The sequence below is a fragment of the Apaloderma vittatum genome, unplaced genomic scaffold (genome assembly GCF_000703405.1).
Source record: "Apaloderma vittatum isolate BGI_N311 unplaced genomic scaffold, ASM70340v1 scaffold13691, whole genome shotgun sequence".
Classification (NCBI taxonomy): domain Eukaryota; kingdom Metazoa; phylum Chordata; class Aves; order Trogoniformes; family Trogonidae; genus Apaloderma; species Apaloderma vittatum.
The window spans coordinates 91,194-110,536 of record NW_009700924.1 but is presented as its reverse complement, the minus strand read 5'-3'; the positions used below and the strand labels follow the sequence as shown (position 1 = coordinate 110,536).

The following is a 19,343-nucleotide window of genomic DNA, read 5'->3' as shown; positions in this document are numbered from 1 at the left end:
CTGTTTTGTTGATACTTAACAGATCTTTTGAATATACTTCCAGAAGAATTGGGAGTCCTTTTCCTTATCGCAGCTATCCTGGATGATGACCTAATACATAAAATGGTAAAAAGGACATTTTGGGTATAGGGAATGCTTAGTGTTTGCAGATCAAAATGTTAACTACTAACCATGCTCAGATGATAAGCACTCAGAGTGCTTATTAGCTTAATTTTTCTTAGGCTGGATAATCTCATTTTAATACTGTGTATCTGCCAAACTGATAACCTAGAAAATGTTAAGGTGAATGCGTTTTGATGAGTTTCCTCTTTATGGTCTTCCAACCTATTTTCAGGGTTTTAATTCTTTCAGGAATTGCTATAGGACCTTGTCTTTGTGACTGTGTCAGAGAAGGTAGAAGTCCATTCCATTAAAGCAGAAATGCTCCTGTTGATGCCCTCCAATGGAGTCCTCTATATGGACTCAATTTCTAGAACTGCTAAGAAGAGAGAAGCAAATTTTCTCAACTTGTTACAGAAAATAAAAGAATCTTAAAACACACTAACTACCTCCGGTGAATGGGACGGTCTGTTTTAATTTTTTTATGCTTAACTGTAGAGATAATATAGCAGTTTATATATAAACGCTATCCTTGAAATCTAATGGAAATTTAAAGCTGCACATTCTGCTGAAAAAAAAATAATCTTTTGGCTTCATTTGCTTAATTGTGAAATAGCATATTTTCCAAGCTGTTATTAAGGTTTGAATTGATTAGCATTCATTAGTTTGGTAATTAGTTTAGGCAGATTTTCTTTGGAACAGGCTCATTCCTATGTTATTGTTACTGAGTCTATAATATTTTTGTTACAAAAGTCACTCGAAGAATTTTTCACCATGGTCGTAATTGCTTTCTCTTTAAAAAGCAACAGCTACGAAGCATAAGCCGGAATGTGCCTCACTGGAAAAAAATCCTTAATTCCAGAGGCTACACATACTAGTTTGACATTTTAATGTTTGGAAGTTTTAGGCTTTTATTCTGCACATTGAAGAAAGAATGTTGCAGGGTTAGATGGGTTTTATAAATAAGTACCAGACAAATGCAGGTAATTATTTTGCTCAGTCAGGGAACATACCTTTAAAGCAACAGTTTTTCTAATACAGTCTTTATATTAAATATCCTTTTTATGTTCAGAATTATTATTGTCAGCTTTCAGTGAGTTCTGTCTGATGTGACAATATTGAAGGGGGCACTGACACTTCCTGCAATATCACATCTATTTCTTCATAAACCAGACATTGTCAGTAGAAATAAAAGTAAAGTTGCAGAGATTGGCAGAAATGAAGGAGGAGATAGGTAGAGTATTCTGCAGTTTGGATGTTTGTTAGAATCCAGCTGAGGTTAATTGTGATCTAATTTAATTCTGTGACTGGAAAATGCTCAGGATATTTATTGATTGGAAAGCAACTTAAGGTAGCTCCATCTGTATCTTCCAGCCTTGCACACCCTGATTTTGAGGGATGCTGATATGTAACAATCATAGTCTTCCTGCTAGTTATAGTTTAAACAAAATGCATTTGGTAAGAAAACATTTCAAATTCTTTCCCCTCATCTTACTCTCTCCTTCTAACTCTAGCAAACAAGAACTGTTATGTTTGTACTTATAGCTTTCAAAATAAATCAAGATTTTAATTTATTATAATGTTATCACTTCGAATTGGTCTCAGAATTCTAACCATCAAGAAGGAAGTTAACAAATTTCTTATAATTGCACAGCTATTTTATAAAGCTAAGCTTCAACTGAGATCACCAAATTTAAAAAAAAAAATCACAGTCATGCTAAAGAATTTGAAAGGAATTTTTTTTTTTCCTATTTTGTAATTCTCTTGCTCACCATCTTTGGAAGTTCACTGAGTTGGAAGTAAAACTGAATCGATGTTAACTTAATTATACTTCTGCTCTATTCAGTGAATTCCAGCACTTCTCAGAAAATAAAAATATATAAAAAATAAATTCATTGCTTTGTCCTTTGAGATTTTTTTGTTTTGTTTTTGTTTGTTTGTTGGGTTTTTTTTGCTAAGGCTATTAGTCTAAGGGCTGTTGGTGAGCCATGTAGTAAGAATTAGACTTCTTCCTAGGCGACAAGTGAAATCAGTGACTACCATGCCATCAGCCTCCTACAAGAGCTCAGCTTTTATTGCACATAATCCGAAAGATCACAAATTCTAGCCTAAACTTCATGTGTCTTTGGGTTACCAATGTTTCCTACTTTCTGCAGTGTGCTGTCATCTGTATTAGATTTCATTTACCAGTTCAGATTATGGAAGTTAACTACATGTTCTTTTTAATATTTTTTTTGCATTTAAGCAATTTAAATAAGTACAGTAACTCATAGTTGTTTGATATTCTGAGTTTACTGTTTACTCTGTGTAATACTTTCTGTTGAAGCTACTTTCTAAGTGAATGACTCACTTTTTGTAAGTTATTGCTTATTAACTTTGTTGAATCTGAACCAAAATTTGCTTTGCAGCTGAAGAATTTCAAGTAATAGACCCAAAATACGTTTTGCACAGCTTTTTGTGTGAACACAAATTTATTCATACAAACAAATTTGAAAAGCAAAAACAAATAAGGTGCAATTATTGTCCTGAAATACCATTCAGAATGTTTCAGTAGTCTTTGCAAATATTTTGTGCATTTTTTTCCCGGTTTATCTTCTTGTGTTCTAGACATATGTTCTAAAAATACTAAAAGTACTTAAAAAATAATGTAAGTTATTTCCTGAATTCTTATATGTAAGGAAATTGAACAGAATGATCCAGTGCACAATGGGGTTTTTTTTCTGCTGAGAGATGCTTTTCATGCCAGTCAGTAAAGTCTGTTAATTCCTAAGGGCTCAATTGTGTCTGGTTAGGCATAGATTATAGAATAGCATGGTGATGAGCTTCATTTTCTAAGATAACCACATGGACCTATAGTGCCTCTGGAACTTAGACTTGTACAAAGTCATAAACCCTCATTTTTCTGAGATAACCACATAGACCAAGGATGCCTCTGGCTGTGGAAATGGATTTGAGGACAGGAACTTGAATATGGAGTTCTTAAATCTCATTTATGATATGAAAAGCAAAAATCATCACGAGCCACTCTTTTCCATATAAGCAATAAGATTCCTGGCTGCTCCTTCCTCTCTCCCTACTAACAGAGATCTAGTCACAATCAGGTATGGTTTGGATTAGGTTTCTTCTATTGTTAAAAATAAAAATGAAACTTTATTAAACAAAAAAAATAGCATAATAAAGAAGCTACAGTTTAAGACACCAGATCATGGAATTTTGTTGATAAGAAAAATATTGTACAAACAAATCATCTGGAACATTCATTATAGACACCAAATTATTGCTCAACTCACTTTGAAAGAACACGTCTATGGCCTTGACATTTAATCAGAGCTAGAATGGCATTTATTGAATCTCACATTCAGTAAGTCACCAATTAAAATTAGTTTTCTTAAGGCCAGTAAAATGCAAAATGCTTGTTAATTTTTTACAGATTTTTCTTTTATTATTTTATGTGCTTGTTCTTTCCCTTGAAGACGTGTTTGAGGACTTCAACCATAGAGTGGCTTTTAAAAACATGTCTCTGTCTCTCTCTTGTCTATAGGTATTTTATGTGTTTATTTCTCTATACCTATACAAGACAAACCACAAGCTGGATTTCATTTAAAAATAAAGAGAATAATTTCTAGACATATGTATTTGTACTATTAAAAGCCAGAGTTGATTTCTACTGAAAGTGTATTTAGAACGGGTATTAAGTTTATGTAAGAACTAAAGTAGTAACATATGGAGAGTGAGCACCAATTTGGATGCTCACATACAGAGAGCCTGTACAACCTGCAACCTCTGTGCTGCTTTTGAGTGTCTGTACCATGTGCCTAAATGTACTAAAATGGTTATAAATTCTCATTAATTGATGAAGGATTTGATGCACTCAGATAAATACTCTGAATATTCCTTGGTAGAAATTAAAGATTATCTAGTATTTTGACTCTAGTTTTACTTGTTTATAGAGTTGTAGATTACAGTTTGTTGGCATTTACATCCTTGGTAATTGTTTTGCATCTCACTATAAAGAACTAGGCTGAATACATGCATAACATATTAGAAATGCCATTAAGCAAATGATTCTGAATTAATGTTTTGCCTCTCTATGCTATGCAAAACAAATTTCCTCCAATTAATTTACAATTGATTACTCTATATTGTGCCCTGAGGGAATGCAAAAAAATTCTGTTTATATGTTCCCTGCTATTCTGTTTCTGTAGTTTGATTAAAGTAAGCATCAAAAGAATAATTTATTGTATGTGTTACTAAAGGTCAATTATTTTAAGTTGTAAGAATCTAATCACTTATTTGTCTGTGTGTGTTCTGGACTAGCATAGTATTGTACCTGAATTTGTTGGTTTTATTTTTATATCTATGTGTAATAATTTTTTCAAGTGCTTTTAGCATTTGGACTGCCCAACATGCATAGTTATATGTGGCATATATGAAATTAATGTGTTACTCTTTGTCCAATTCACAGACATCTCATAAGCCTTCATTAATGCCTGAAATTCTTTTAGCTTGAGTTCTTCCCAAAGCCTAAATACAGAATTAACCTCTATTAGTTTACCCTCCCACGCTATGTCCATGTGCCATGTTCCCCTCCTATGCTACTAAACCTGTTCAAAACTTCTAACTTGCTCAGGAACTCAGGACTTCTACAAGATCTATGTTTTTCTTGTCAATCTAATACTGTAACTTGCAGTTTTAGCCAAATGCCATTCTTACTAAGTTTAACAAACTCCCCGTCTCTGATAATTGCAGAAAGAAATGCATCTGGGCTTGTTTTCTTCTGTCGAGCTGTTCCTCAGCTTTTGAATTCTTTCCTAAGGTGTGTGGTGACACAGAAGAAATCAGCGGAGACAAGTGAAATAGGCAGAGCAGCATTTACTGGTTGGAGCTTGTGAAAATAGCTAGCAGGAAGAATGTTCAAACATAAAAATGCTTATATAAATCCAAAGGCTTTTTAATTTTTTATTATTCTGTTTCAAGTACAAATTCAGAAATATTTTTATTATCCAAACGGCCACAATTATGTATTTGGAACGAGGAGTCAGGGTTTAACCAAGTATTTACCATTTTCATGTAGAAACTAGAAAAAAAGATGCACTGGGAGAATGGAAACAAATAAAGGCTTAATATCCCTAGTTTGAGTCCTGGCTTAATTCTTCTGCTGACTGCTTGTAAAAAAGGTCTGTCTCTAGGACCTGGGCTGTGGATCTCAGGTGGACAGAGAGGCTTCTTTCCGGCCATCAAGAGCAAAAAAACTGACAGAGATTTCCTTAAGGTGTGCTCATTAATGGCTCACTTATTTGGCTCCTTTTTTAGCATGCTCGTTGTTTTGCTACTGCAAGACTTCACCCTGTAAATTATATAGTGCCTAGGCACATAATAAGAGTTCATTTTGGGGAGGAAGGGCAGGTGATTAACTGTGAAATGCTTTAATTCTTACTTTGAACTAAACCTTTATCTTTCATGGATGATGAGAATTGGAGATTTACCTTATGATTATGCTTTGGAAGATAGTGTCTCCTACATCATTAAAGAAGTTTTTAAAGTTTTACTTGTTTGGTGTAGTTTTCTGTTAGGACCGTAATGAAAAGAGAATGCAGAAGACAACTGTCAGGTTGGACAGAGTATGTATTTTTTCTCCATACAACGCTTAGTCTTTATGCTTAGTCTTTGTTTTTAATTTACACGTAAATCAATAAAGAAAATGAGATTGCAAAAAGATATGTGAAATATATACAACTACTCTTTCTTTAATATGCCTTCTTAAAACTTTGATAAAATACATGTACATGTTGTGACACTCAGTTCCTGATTCTGAGAGATCCTGATAAAAGTGCACAGCATTATTCTTTTATAGGCTCTTCTGTATTGCAGGAATAAACTGAGCAACATGTGGCAGTTGCTAGGGTAACCATTTTTTTACATTTTGCAGAAAAATTCCAAGAATAAAACACATATAAATCCGCAGTGTGGAAAGCAGTATCGTATACAGTTTCATATTGTCAAATTTGTTCTTTCTGTTTTTTCTCTATAGTATTTACATAACAATGAATTAGATCTTCTTCAGCTGAATCTCCCATACAATTGTATTTTGGATGGCTCAGGAAGTCATTTAAGCATTCAACTACTAAGCTTAAACTGGTTTTGCCCTGTCAAACTCTATATTTACTATAAGATATAGCCACGGTTACTCTAAGTGCTGGTCACGTTCTCTGGCTGTGATTTTCAGGTCATGCAAGCAGAAATGAAGTCAAATTTTAAAAGTTATCCTTTACACTTAAATATGACTTCCCGTAATTGGTCAAATTCCATTAAGCATCTTCTTGAATATGAGTGTTTGAGTGAAAAGCCAACAGACATTTAGATAGATGAGATTTTATTTTTCACACAAGAGTCCAGTTTAGGGCCTGAACAGGAGTTCTTATTAAGGGAAACTTTTTTGTGCTTGTTTTGGAAAATGTTTGGTAATGAATTCTGCAAGTTGTCTTATAATGAGAAATGCATCCTTGTTGTAAGAGGAAATAGTTTTATGAGGTATCGTTAACATTTTTATTTGAGCTACAAATACTTCACACCAGTGAAAGGCAACAAGCAGACTTTGTCAGACAAATGTAAAGATCGTAGCTAAGAAATAGTCCTTAATACTGCATTGGTGTTATTTTGGTGAAATGCTTCGTACTTCCATAACTTCTTTATACTTCATACTTTTGCTTTTAGCATGTGCTTATGTTGGAATACTGATTTAGAGAGTTGATTTAATATTGATGATTAATACCAGTGGTATAATTTATTTTTCAGAAGCATTTTTCTTTAAAAATAATATCAAATTATCGCTTTTACTTATGCTAAAGAACAGAAACACAAACAAGATGTTTTTTAATATGAGAAAAATACATTAAGGGCTTCCCAACCTGTCCTGTAAGCACAGTACTAGGCAAATCTCATGAGAATGATTTTATACATGTTCAAAACTTAGAGCTGAAAGGCCTATCTTAGTTATCCACGGGTAACATTAGAGCAAATCCTGGGATTTGGTGCTGCAGCTTATTTCTGCCCTGATCTACACCCCACAGCTTCAGTGAAGACACCTATAGTATTATAGCATGGTTCTAGTTTGTCATCCTTTGCACATTGCTGTCTTTTTTTGAAGATTAGGACTAAAAATGGTGTTCATTTAATCATCTGTATAAGGGCACTCTAAATTATAGGCGATTCTAATTGACCAGTTCATGTTTTTTAAATTACTCTGGTAGAAGTAATTACTGGATGAATCTTGATATTGGAGATAACTATGAGAAACTCAGTACAAATAATAGCTCCACACTGGCAAGATTTCTCAGCAGAAACACTACTCATGAAACTTGTTGCAGGTTTATATGATGTAAAGAGCGAAACAGTTTAACAGTTTCTCTACATGAAATAAAATACCATTCTAGAAAGTGAAAGCCAAAGTTTAGCCCTTAATGTGAAGTGGTTATTATACTAATTCTAATTCGCCATTGCTAATGCTGTATTTTCAAGACTATATGAAAACTCTAGTATATTCAGCCTCAGATCTGTGGAATACACTGAACACCTGGCTGAGCACAAATACACAGCTTGCAAATTAAGATGCTAATGTTTCAGGGAATTGTTCTCCTCTCCTACCAGAAAATAGTTGTTTTCTGTTATCTGACTAAATATAGTGTGTTATTTTTAAAATTTTAAACAAGATAGGAGGCCATTTAAACAATGTTTAGTATCCTGCTGGGATGCGGTCAAATTACCCTTCTTTTGGTAGGTAACAACAAAGCAAATATTGCCTCGCGACTAAATGGAGTTTTATTGCCTTTATAGATGCTAGCAGTCTGTCGGATTGTCTTTCTTCTCAAAACTCCATGCCACTGGCTCAGAGACCGAACTCAAAACTCACAGCAAGACAGACTGGGCTGTGGCTTTAACTTCTCCGAACATCTTAATTGCTCTCATCCAATGCAGTCGTACTAAGACATCTGGCAGGCTCTGGTGAGGACAGTGGTGCTGTAGATTGTCACCTAAGACAATGTTGACAAAGGCGCAAGCTGCTCTACTGAGAGCATCATGGGACAGTCAAGTTGGAAGGGACCTCAGGCAGCCTCTATCTAGTCCAATCTGTTGCTCAAAGCAAAGTCAGCTGTTATGTCAGACAAAGTAAAATCAAACTTCCGAGTTTCTTACTAGTTGTTCTGCAGGGTTTATTAATCTTGTCCTTTGACTATCGCATTTCATGTGATTGATTTTTGGTCCATATGGATTCAATACTGTACTTTGACATGCCAAGCAAAATTTATTTTTAAGCAAAGGTAATGCGAATTTATTTTTTTATTGAATTGAACATTTTCTTAAGCCCTGAGTATTGATTACTATTTATCACTTCTATTAAAATATCTACACTTCAATTAATGATGAAGTAGATTACTTCCTTAAAATTTACTCAGACTTTTTCAAAGTTTGGTTGACCTCTGTGTGGGAGATTAAATAGCAGTGTAGTGTATGTATACCACAACTTTTGTGTACTTACGACTGAGTGCCTGTAGATAGATAGACTATAGTCTCAACATAGTTATTGTCATTTCCCTGCTATATTTGTGTCAGGCATATATGTGGTGTGTGTTTATATAAACCTTTTATCAATTTGTTTTCATTTTTTGGTAATGTTTTCTATGTCTTTTTGCTGCTGCTAAGGCTGGTATAAAGCCAACATAAGACATCCTCTGATGAACTAATACATAAAACAAATTTAAAGCAAAGATTACAAAGACTTAATCCACATTCACTTGAGGTAAATGATTATTTTTTTTTATTTTCTTTGAACTTCTGGTAAATCACAGAGATTGTCAGAGCAGTGATGAAGAATAACACTTGAAATCCAGAAAGTTTATGGATTTTTCCAACCCTTAAAAGACCAAAAGGTATTTCAGTTTTGAACAGAAGGCCAGGATCTGTGTTGGCATAGCTCCAAGTATGCCAGCTCTAAGTATATTGATGTATATACTTCAGCCAGGATGACCAAGGACCCTAAATGTATTTGAGAAATTGGACAATGTTTTTTGGTAATTTAACATTTCAGCAATTAAATCTTTGAAATTGCATGTCATATTACTTCAGTATTCTATTTATTGTTTATTGTTAAATAATGCCTAATAAACGCAATATTTAAATACCTAAAAAAAGGCAACTGGATCTGGATTGCATTGAAAATCCTCTGAAGACACTGGCAGTCATCAGCTTTAAAATGTAAACATTATTAGAGGAAGTTATTTTATGCAAGTACCTAAATATGAATTCAAAAAACTTTCTCTCACTTCCTCTTTCCAAACCCTTAAGCAAATACATAGTTACAAGAGGATGTGTTCTATTCTATTTGAATCACTGTTTTTCCAGTATAATCACACATTTTTAATTGGTGAACCATGTAAGTAGTACAATCTTTTCTAGAGCAGCTTCTGAATGTAATTGTGAAAAAGGTTAGTAATGGGTATAAAAGTCAGAAATTATACCAAAAATATACAAATATATATAGGAATATGCACTGTAAATTCTGTCAATTGCGCAGTAGAGAATCTAGCACTACTGTCATTAACACTGAAAATGTTCTTAGTGTTCTTGAATCTAGACATTAAATTTTGCCTATTTATTTCAAGTATTTTTTAAAAACTCTGGTAAAAAACCTCCACTATATTCTCTCCACAAGATCTGTTACTAGTAGCTTAAGAGCACAGGTCAAAATATGCAACTGGAATAATTCTGTTCTTTGAGGTTTTGATGGGTATTTTTTTCTCCATTTCCTTTTTCTTTCCCAGTGTGACAGTAATAATCTGAATTATTGGAACATGCTAATTATAGGTGAATAGAGCATTTTTTAAGATTAGCCGAACTTCAGTGTTAGACATCTTTTTCATAAGATGAAGAGGATACATTTATGCAGCAAACATGAAGATCTGAGTAGCTGAGGAAGACAGTGTGTTATTTTCTTCTCCAAAAGATATATCTCGTTAATTAACAAGAGATGGGTACATGAGACTGGACTAGAACGGGAGAAAACAGGACACAAATCATGAAAAGTTTTGCAACAAATTCTAAGTTGCAAGTTGACCACTATTGATTAAAGCATGAAAAGTCAAAGTGTTAGGCTAAGTCTCTCTCCTGAATGTTTGGGACAATTAAGTTAAACTTGTACTGCGACTAGTGACAGCAATAGGAATGTATCTTCCATGTCCATGCTGTTTGGATAAAACTTTTTATTTCCCTTATTAATTTGTCAAGTAGCCATAGAAAGACAAAATAAATGTAGTTGTTTGTTTGGGACTTTTTGGTTTTTTTTTTTTGTGGTGTTTGTTTGTTTTTACTAAGTAAATTAATTATGGCAACTCTGAAAACAAAATACGAATAATTGTATTCTATTCACTCTCTGGTGATAAAATGGCAATGTAAACACTGATGCTATGGAAAAATGTTGACTGCAGGCAAATGAAATATAAATAAGAGGAAATATTTAAAGTGAGGACCATGTGTTTCTATTTTAAATTATCATTTTAATGTCTCTAAGTTATATTTCATGGTAAGGTGGGGATTAAATATTGAAGAGATTTGCTCCTCCTCATAAAGACTGGCAATATACTACTCACTGTTTTTGAATATCACTGTTTCCTCACACAGGCAAAGCAGAATGGACAATAGTAGCCAAATGTTTGGTATAACACTGCTTAATTAAACTCCATTTGACCAGAAGCTGAAAACTAGATGTGTTTCCAGTGTCAGAATGTAGTACTTGAAAAACTAACTAACCAACTTTTCTAGGCAATATGGACTGTGGTTTCAAGGGTGTTTTTTTTTTGTATCTGACTAGGTAGGTTTCCTTTTATCAGAAATCTTATTTTTCAGAGAGTTTTGGGTCTCTGTCTGGACATTTTAGAGGAAGAGGCTGTACCATAACATGTATAATCATTAGAATTATTCTAAACATGAAGAAGAGTTCTCAAGGCACTATTTTTTGTCTTTTACTTTGCAGCATGAGTGGAAATAAACCAATATGATGAATTTTGTATTTCTAGATAGAAAAATGATGAAAATACCAAAAAGCAAAGAGAAAAAGCATTTGCAAATCCCTTCTGCATCTGTTGACATCAATGGGAATTTTGCCATTTACCACAAATGGAAGTAAAATTACACTCAAAGATGGCAATTTTAAGGACCATCTGTGAAAGATTTCTGGATTGTTCTATCTACTATGGAAATTTTAATGTAATAGTTTAATTTGTTTGGTTTTAGCTGATAGTTCTCATTACTTTTATACAGAACTCTGTTAAAACAATGTTAATGAGAAAGTGGAAACAGAGTTACAAAAAATCAAGAAGGAAAAAAGATAACAATTTCACTTGAGGCTCCCACAGTGGTTTTAATCCAGCCTGGTTTTACTGAGGTACTTGAACACATCAGAAATCAACAGCAATAGACACTATCACCAGTTTTAGAGGTAGAAGAGGGGGCTATTTATGCCTTAGTATCGGTGGCTGATCAGGCAAAATTACAGATATTGTGTGAGTTGTAGTTAATTGGTTAATAATCTCAAAGATTTTAATGTGTCTTTTGCACCCTTATTTTTGTTTTTGTGGTTAGCAGCAAAAGAATGTGTGTTATAACACGAAGTGCCCCTGTTACAGAATCAAAACTGGTGTTAGGTTCTTATTATGCTTTAAAGGCATGGAAACATCTGTACCAGTGTGAACACAAATTCGACGGCTCTCCTGACTGCTGATGAAATAAAGCAGTGGTGAGCATATGGCCCACGTATACTAGAACTGTGGGATTTTGATAGCAAGTTTAGGTATGAAAATGTACTGTTTTACAGATAACACCACTGAAAAACAGATAAGTTCATCATATTAAAATTACTCTATGTACGAATATCTAAGTATATGGTTTGTGTGATGTGTGTGCAAATTTGCAAATTATTCTTGGGTCTATGGAAGTGAAAAAGGTAAGACCATTGCTGTGCAGTTCCACTGATTGACTGGCTGTTCGTTCTGCCTAGGAAAGGCAGAGTTCAGCAGCTCAGCTGCTGCTCTTGTACTCTGCAGAGTACTTTTCCTTATCTGTTTTTGGTGTTTGGAATTTGGAGTCTAACGCTAGAGTAATATGCTGAATATCCCGTTTGTCTACTACAGCACAGTAAAAATGAAATGACTGAAAATGTGTTTGTCTGACACAATATTGATGACTAGATATTCTATATCAAAGCAACATTCAAAAGAATATGTTACCTGAATTATACGTGCTGGGTGAAATTGCTATTCAGGCAAACATTTCTAGCTTTACAGATCATTATATTTGCAATTACATCATTTTGTCTTCTCTCACCTCATAATGATACCTCTATAAACTGCTATGATGGTCATTAATCATTCCATTTTTCTCAAGTGCTGTAGAGTTCTAGCCTTGTGTTTGGGCTTACCATCAAGTAACTGGCCAAACAAATTAAAATGAAGCACTTAGTGAAATTACTGTATGCTGGGAGTGTCATGAAATAGCTGCTGCACAGCCTCAGCTCTCTTTTTTTGAAAGTTAACATAGTGCACCTTGTGTAAAAAGAAGTGTATATTCAAAAAGGTGTAATACGTTGAATGTATCTAGGATAACTTTGTAGTGTTATGCTTAGAGATAACCTAAGTAAATGTTTTGCTATGAATTGGTATTAAATGGAAGTTGTGCAGGTAATGTCCCTCAAGGTACAGTGATAATGAAGCACCACTTGACTGTAATTTTGTTTTTCATACATGAAGGCTTTTTATTATTTTTAGAATTTCAGAAGAATCATAGAATGGCCTTGGCTGGAAGGGACCTCAGAGATCATTTTTAATCCAACATCCCTGTCATGGGCCAGGGATGCCACCTCTCGACTAGATCGGGCAACACATGCATTCTGGATGGGAATCGAGCCCGCGACCTCGGTGTTCTCAGCACCGCGCTCAACCCACTGAGCTAAATGGCCCACTAAGAGAAAACATGGTATTTTATAAATTCCTGGTACCGTTTCTGAAATATAAAACATACTTTTGTAACAGAGGGAGAAAGAATTTTTTAAGCGCTGCTTGATTTCTGCATGGAACACATGAAAATGAGCATTTTTATGTTGTGCAGGAGGTTTGGAGCTTTTGTTACTCTGGGAAGAGTTTCTTCTGGAAGGTTCAGCCCCAACGTGAGCCTCGGCCAGAGCAGGTTCTCCTGCGTCTCTGCTCCTTCTGTGCCCTGGGACATGGAGCCGGCTGGTGTTGGGGAATGCGGGAGGTAGTTCTGCACTTTGGTGGAAGCACTGAATTAGCTCACTGTTAAGTGTCATCTGCAGAAATTGCTGATGCTTGACACGACCTCTAGAGAAAGCTGCCTTCCAGAGGGGAGAGGAAGTTCAGGGACCTGAGAGAACTTGGCTATGAGCTTAGGGTGAAGAAATGAATGTCTCTAGCCCTTCGATTTACAGCTACCATGACACCTGCTAAAATCTCTGAGAAAAGTCTGTTTCTGAATAAAAAATATTCCTGTCAAGATGAACAGTTTTATTAGGACTTTAGGTACAGAATAAATCACATAAATATAAATGGTGACACGTATATATCTCCGTTTTCAGCATAGATGTGCCACTATTGTAAAGCAGGAAACATTTGTGTCTATTCAGGGAAGAAGTTAAACAATTGCACTTATTTAAGCACCTCCCAAGTCAGGAATATATTTCTCGTGCTGTCTTGAATAAGGATGGCTTTTTGTTTTAGCACCATGATGACAAAGCCGACCAGCCTGATTGTCAGCTCTGGTTTCCTCTAACCTCTCAAGGCCAGATTAGAAGAGCCCTAGTAGTGTCTGACCATCACATTACCTCTGTAAACATTGTTAGGAGAGTCATCTTCTCTCATTCAGATATTCTATGGTGATTTAAAAAATGCCTCTCCACAACTTTGCTCTTCGTTGTGTGTTCTATTACCTGACGTTTACTCTGGTTTATTATTCTGTAATTTATGCAACAGGTAAATCCTGGAATTGTCTGTGCCTTAGATAGGGAATTGCATGAGCAGTCTTTTATTTTTTTATTTTTTTTATTTTTTCATGCTGGTAGCTGGATGTCCAGGGAATTTTGAGCAGAGCCAGTCTCAAGAATCTTACCTTTCTTATACCAAATGTTTTAGAGACTTTAAAGTATTTCCTGGCAGAGTGCTTGTTATTTGCATGACAAGAACCCTCTAGTAGAAGACTCTTGGGGTAATACCAATAATCAGTAGAACTTTTGAAAAGGTATTCCCCGTAGCATTTTATCCAGCTTTGCAGTGTTTACTGCTAAATACAGATGCTTATGCAGGAAAGGGAATTGCTAAATGATTTCTTTTGTGCCAATGTTGTCAAAAAGCATTTCCCAGTTTCACTGAGATTGTGAGCATTGAGAGCAGAATAGAGGCAAAAATTCTTTTCTGCTCTAATTCAGAGGTCAGTAGAGTCAAGCTACCATTAAATTTGGGGCAGAAGTACAGCAGCTGAATAGAAATAATGGGAATACAGAGATTTTATTTCTTATTTCCTTTGGATTAGGGCATTGCTGGTTGTGGCCAAGCAGTTACAGTGAATAGGAAAGCTGAGAGTGAGTTTTACTGAGATAAATCTTTTGTGAAGAAGTAGTATTTCTGAATGAATGACAATTGTTTCAAGGATACGCTGCACAAATTTCTGTTTAGGAAATTAAGGTTTGCCTTCATTTTAATGTCTTTGCATGTGTTTGTGCTTTGCGGAGAACCAGTAAGCACGCTGGGTAACATTAGAGGTGAGAGTTTATCTGTGTAGCTTGTTCTTCCAAGCAATTTGTAAATTAAAGCTAAAAATCATAAAATTGAAGTAAATAAGCATGACAAATATAAACCTATTTATCAAATTATATTTCATTTGGCTCATATGACTACAACATGCCTTTAAATATTGAGAGAAGAAAACGTGCACATGCTGACTATCTTTTTTTTATTATTTATTTGCTTTTCTTTTAATTACAGTTGATTTATTATACAGCATGTTCTTCCATGTACAAAGAACAGGAAAACCTGTTGGGAGAGGATAACTGGATCAAGGAAAAATTGTGAAACTAGTTTGTATTTCGCCCTCCTGAAAATGCTCTTTCTCACCATGTGGCACACTCAGCTACTCCACAAAAACCCAAAGTGGAATAATCTTATTGACACCCGTATTAGGTATTTCTCTGGTGCAGACAAGTCTATCTCCATGTGCTGTGCTAATAAAAGTTTATTGGTTCAGGTCAGCTGATTTTATTGCGGAAACATTGATGACGTCATTTATAGATTTTCTGTATAAAACTGAAGGTCACACTGTTTATTTAAGTATGGTTTCTGTCATCAAGGATATTAAGGAAAATTCTTTATGAACAATGTCATTTCACAATAAACAGCATTTAATAGTTTGCGGACTGGTCAGTTGAATAAGTAAAAGGCACGGTAATTCTTTTTTACAGTTACATTAGGGTTGTAATGAGAAGTATTGATTTTTCTCTTAATACTAATGTGTTTAATGACTTTTCTAATGACATCTGTCACTACCATTTTTTCTCAAATTCTACCAGCTTTTTCTTCGCAGTGAAGTAAACAATTTTAATTGCTTGTTTTATTGTTAGAATGAGTATTCCTTTAAAGTAGCATGAGGGCTTGAAGACTTATTCTGTTAAAAAAATAATACATTTTTAGAAGCTGACTGATTTTTGGTCTTCAGAAAATAGTTCCTTGAGTGCTATGTGTGAAATTAGTTTTTCATTGTACGTTTTTGCTAGTTGGTTTTAAGTGGAGTTTGTGGAATTGAACATGGAAGGGTTTACTGAAATAGTTTCTGAAACTGTCTCTCAAGAGTTTTGTTTTCCTTCAGCTTTTAATGGTATTATCCGAAGGAAGGATGTATGGATTAACTAAAATGCTGATGTATCATAACTCACTAAAAACACATGCCTGTAGTTCAAAAAAGGTTTAATGGTTACTCTATGGTGACTTTTCTTTCAGGAATACGATAGATTTTGTCTTGAAAAACTCTTTGTTTTCTACTGCATTATCTTCTGTTGCTTTAGATGCTCTAAAATTTGGTTGTTAAACACCGGCCATTTAGAGAGGTCGTCACCAATCAGCAAAGCTTTTGGTTTCTTGTAGAATCATTATTAATGTGTTAATGTAAAGGTTAGGGGTAAGAATCAAAAAGAATGACTCCAACACTGCTAAATGGTTTGTTCTCAGTAGCAAACACTTAATTTTGTCCTCTAGTGTGAAGGGACAAATGATCACAAGTGGTTTGCAGGACGTATTTTCATAAGCTGCTGATCAGTTAACAAAGATTATACATGGTATTTTTGGTCTGCAATACAGGTGGCAACGTGGCCTAGTAGATCTGGTCTAACACTGGTGCAAAAGAGAAATACTCACCTACTTCTGGGTACTCCAAACAGGCATGCTGTGATGTCATGCTCAGACCCACCACCCTGAAAGATGGTACTTCAGGGTTGCCATAACAACATCAGCCAGTCATTGTCTGACGCTACTACATTATTGCCGGAGCTTTGAAGGAGTATTAACAAAATATGGTCACCATACATTATGACTGCTTTGCTGGTTAAGAATGTCTGTGCTGTGTACTCAGATGATGCAGATTCAGCGTATTCTCTCTGTACATGTATGACTGGTGTGACCACATTTTTCTGAAAGTCTTTAGCATATCCATATAATATTTTAAAGTAGCGCATTAGAGCATATATGGCAAAACCCAATGTGCATTAGAGTAAAGTTACTCATGTTTGCTTAATTTTCTACATTAAAAATGAGTAAGGATAAAGATTCAGAAAAGCCGAGCCGAGCATGTACCATGGTATATTGAAAAAGTTTCATCTGAGTAGTTCTTTGCTTATAGCATGAAGAGATCAGAATCAGGTTTTCTCTCCTTATGGTAAAGGACATTCTGTAGAAATACAAACCAGTGGCTTGCAATTCTTGTTTTAAGAACTAAAATCTGCATGCAATGTGGGTGAAAACAGGATATTTAATTAACTGAACTACAGGTTGTGGTTCACATAATAAAATAAGCCAGCTTGCTTTAAACCGATTTCACAGACCATCTGAAAGAGAGGAAGCAAGCTTGCCAATAGCAGGAGCTAATGCTTCAATACCTTTCATTTTGTACTCTGAAAAGGAAACCTCTTCTTAAGCTCATTCATTTTCCAGCGGGAATATCGAATGCTGTGGCATATTGTCAGTGCTGCTTTATTGTCACCATTTACAAAGGTCACCTGAATTAATTGACTTCTTACCATACATATTGTTAAGCTACCCGTTTCTTGACATTTATGGAAAGGTGGCAGGCTTACAGCCATTGGCTATCTGTTGATGGCTGTTTCACAATGTTTGCTTCTCAAAACACACTAACCCTAAAATTACAAGCAAATAATTGCATTGCTGCAAAAGGAGCAGATTCGTTGTGATGGTCTCCAAGGTGTATAGGAGTGAGGGGGTGGGGGAGAAAAAGGGGTAGGAGAACTAATCTAGATACCGAGCTGTTTTTCATACAGAAGTAGTACTCTAAAAAGCAAACAAAGATATGCAGGAAGATGCAGATTGTATTTTTTTCACTTTGAAGCATGCATTAGATATCTAACCTGTCTTTTTCATGGTGTAAAGTAAAATCTGTCTCTGGCTTTCACTGATGCATGAATCACAGATCCATGCTGATATGGACTTTATTGAATATGTTTTCATCTGAAGGGATATTGAAGTACTCTGATATTGTATGAAAAGAATGACATACACAGGCATAAATACAAACACATCAGGCAACAGTAGTACAAGCATGGAATTTTTTGTTGATAAAATAGAAAATTACTGTCTTTTTTCCAGCTCCCTGCATTTGCTTCTTTTCTTTCTGAACAGCAGTGCTGGGCAAAAACTCCCAACTAGATGTGTGAAAACAAAGACATGGAAAGCAAAGACAAACAGTTCTGAGCCTTCCTATACTAAAACAGACAGAGCTTTTATAGTGATGGATTTGAGCAGTCTCCTTACATGAAAATATACTTTAGAGGCACCCTGCTGCGATGCTGTTAATTACCAAAGAAGATTAGAACTCTTCTGCCTAATGCGATCCTTTTTACCTAGCGCGTCTGTTCCAGCTGCATCAGTAATCAGACATTCACGCTGTCCCTTCTGACTGGAAAGGGGATGTTTTTAAGCGAAGTCATTTGCCACGATCCTTAAGATGTAGCCTGGCAGAAATTCAATAACTGTTTGTGATATGTTCATTCAGCCTCGGTGCTCGGTAGTTTTTAGGTCCTAACATAAACAGCATTTCCCTTAATCTTAGCACTGGAGAGAAGAAAGAACTCTGTCCTGTATCTTGTTTTATTGGTTTCAAAATGCAGAGCAACTGTGTAATTTGATTTTGCATCTGAAACATCAGGGGAAACGTTCTCCCTTTATGATATTTTATCCTTTGATGTTCTTTCAAGCTAGCAAATGCAGCAATCTGATACTCTTGCAAGCATATTTAGATTATCTCTGGCACAAAAAGCATTTGCAGTTCCGTTCAGAAAGTAAAATGTGAATTTACGCTAATAAAATAACTTTATGTAAAGAAGAAAAGGTAAAGAGTTTACACATTGAGATAAAAGTCAGGATGAAATTGAAAAACAAGAGGAACTTACCCTATAATAAGAGTAGTTTCAAAGCTGGAGGAGTTCTTGCATCTCGGTAATTTTGATTCCTTAGTTCAGGTAGCCACATGCTTGTATTAAAGCCAGAGCCTGAATAGATGTGCATACATGTGTGCGTGAGTCGGTGTGCATCTAAGGGTGTGTGATACAAAGATGTATCTATTGATATCCTACGACATGAGAGACTGTGCTGCCAGCTGAGATCCCTTACGTTTGCCAGAGTGCTGTTGCTGCCTGCCTGGCTGAGGCTCGCAATCCAGTGGCGAGAGAGAGAGAGGAGGAGGAGGGGAGAGAGAGGGAGACGCTCACTAGCTCTTCTTATTTCTCCTTGTTTCCATGGTGGTTAGCGGCGCATCGTTCACCCTCTCAGTTGTCACACTGACATGGTGCTGCCTGCTCAGCGGTCATTAATAACTGAGCCCCTTCCACTCCCCGGAGAGGACCCAATGCCTCGGCGTGCCCGGATGCCGCCGAGTGTACGCGGGGCTGCGCCAGCCTGGTTGGCCGT

General features: G+C 35.5%; 1 protein-coding gene across 1 annotated transcript in view; it reads right to left on the bottom strand.

Annotated features, from left to right (window-relative positions):
* The window catches only part of LRRN3 (leucine rich repeat neuronal 3), a 34,188-nt gene extending 15,225 nt beyond the window's left edge, over window positions 1-18,963 (bottom strand). Inside the window, exon 1 of the mRNA XM_009878957.1 lies at window positions 18,827-18,963. The gene's annotated coding sequence lies outside the window, so the exon portion shown is untranslated. The remainder of the gene's footprint in view (window positions 1-18,826) is intronic.
* Window positions 18,964-19,343: the final 380 nt, after the last annotated feature.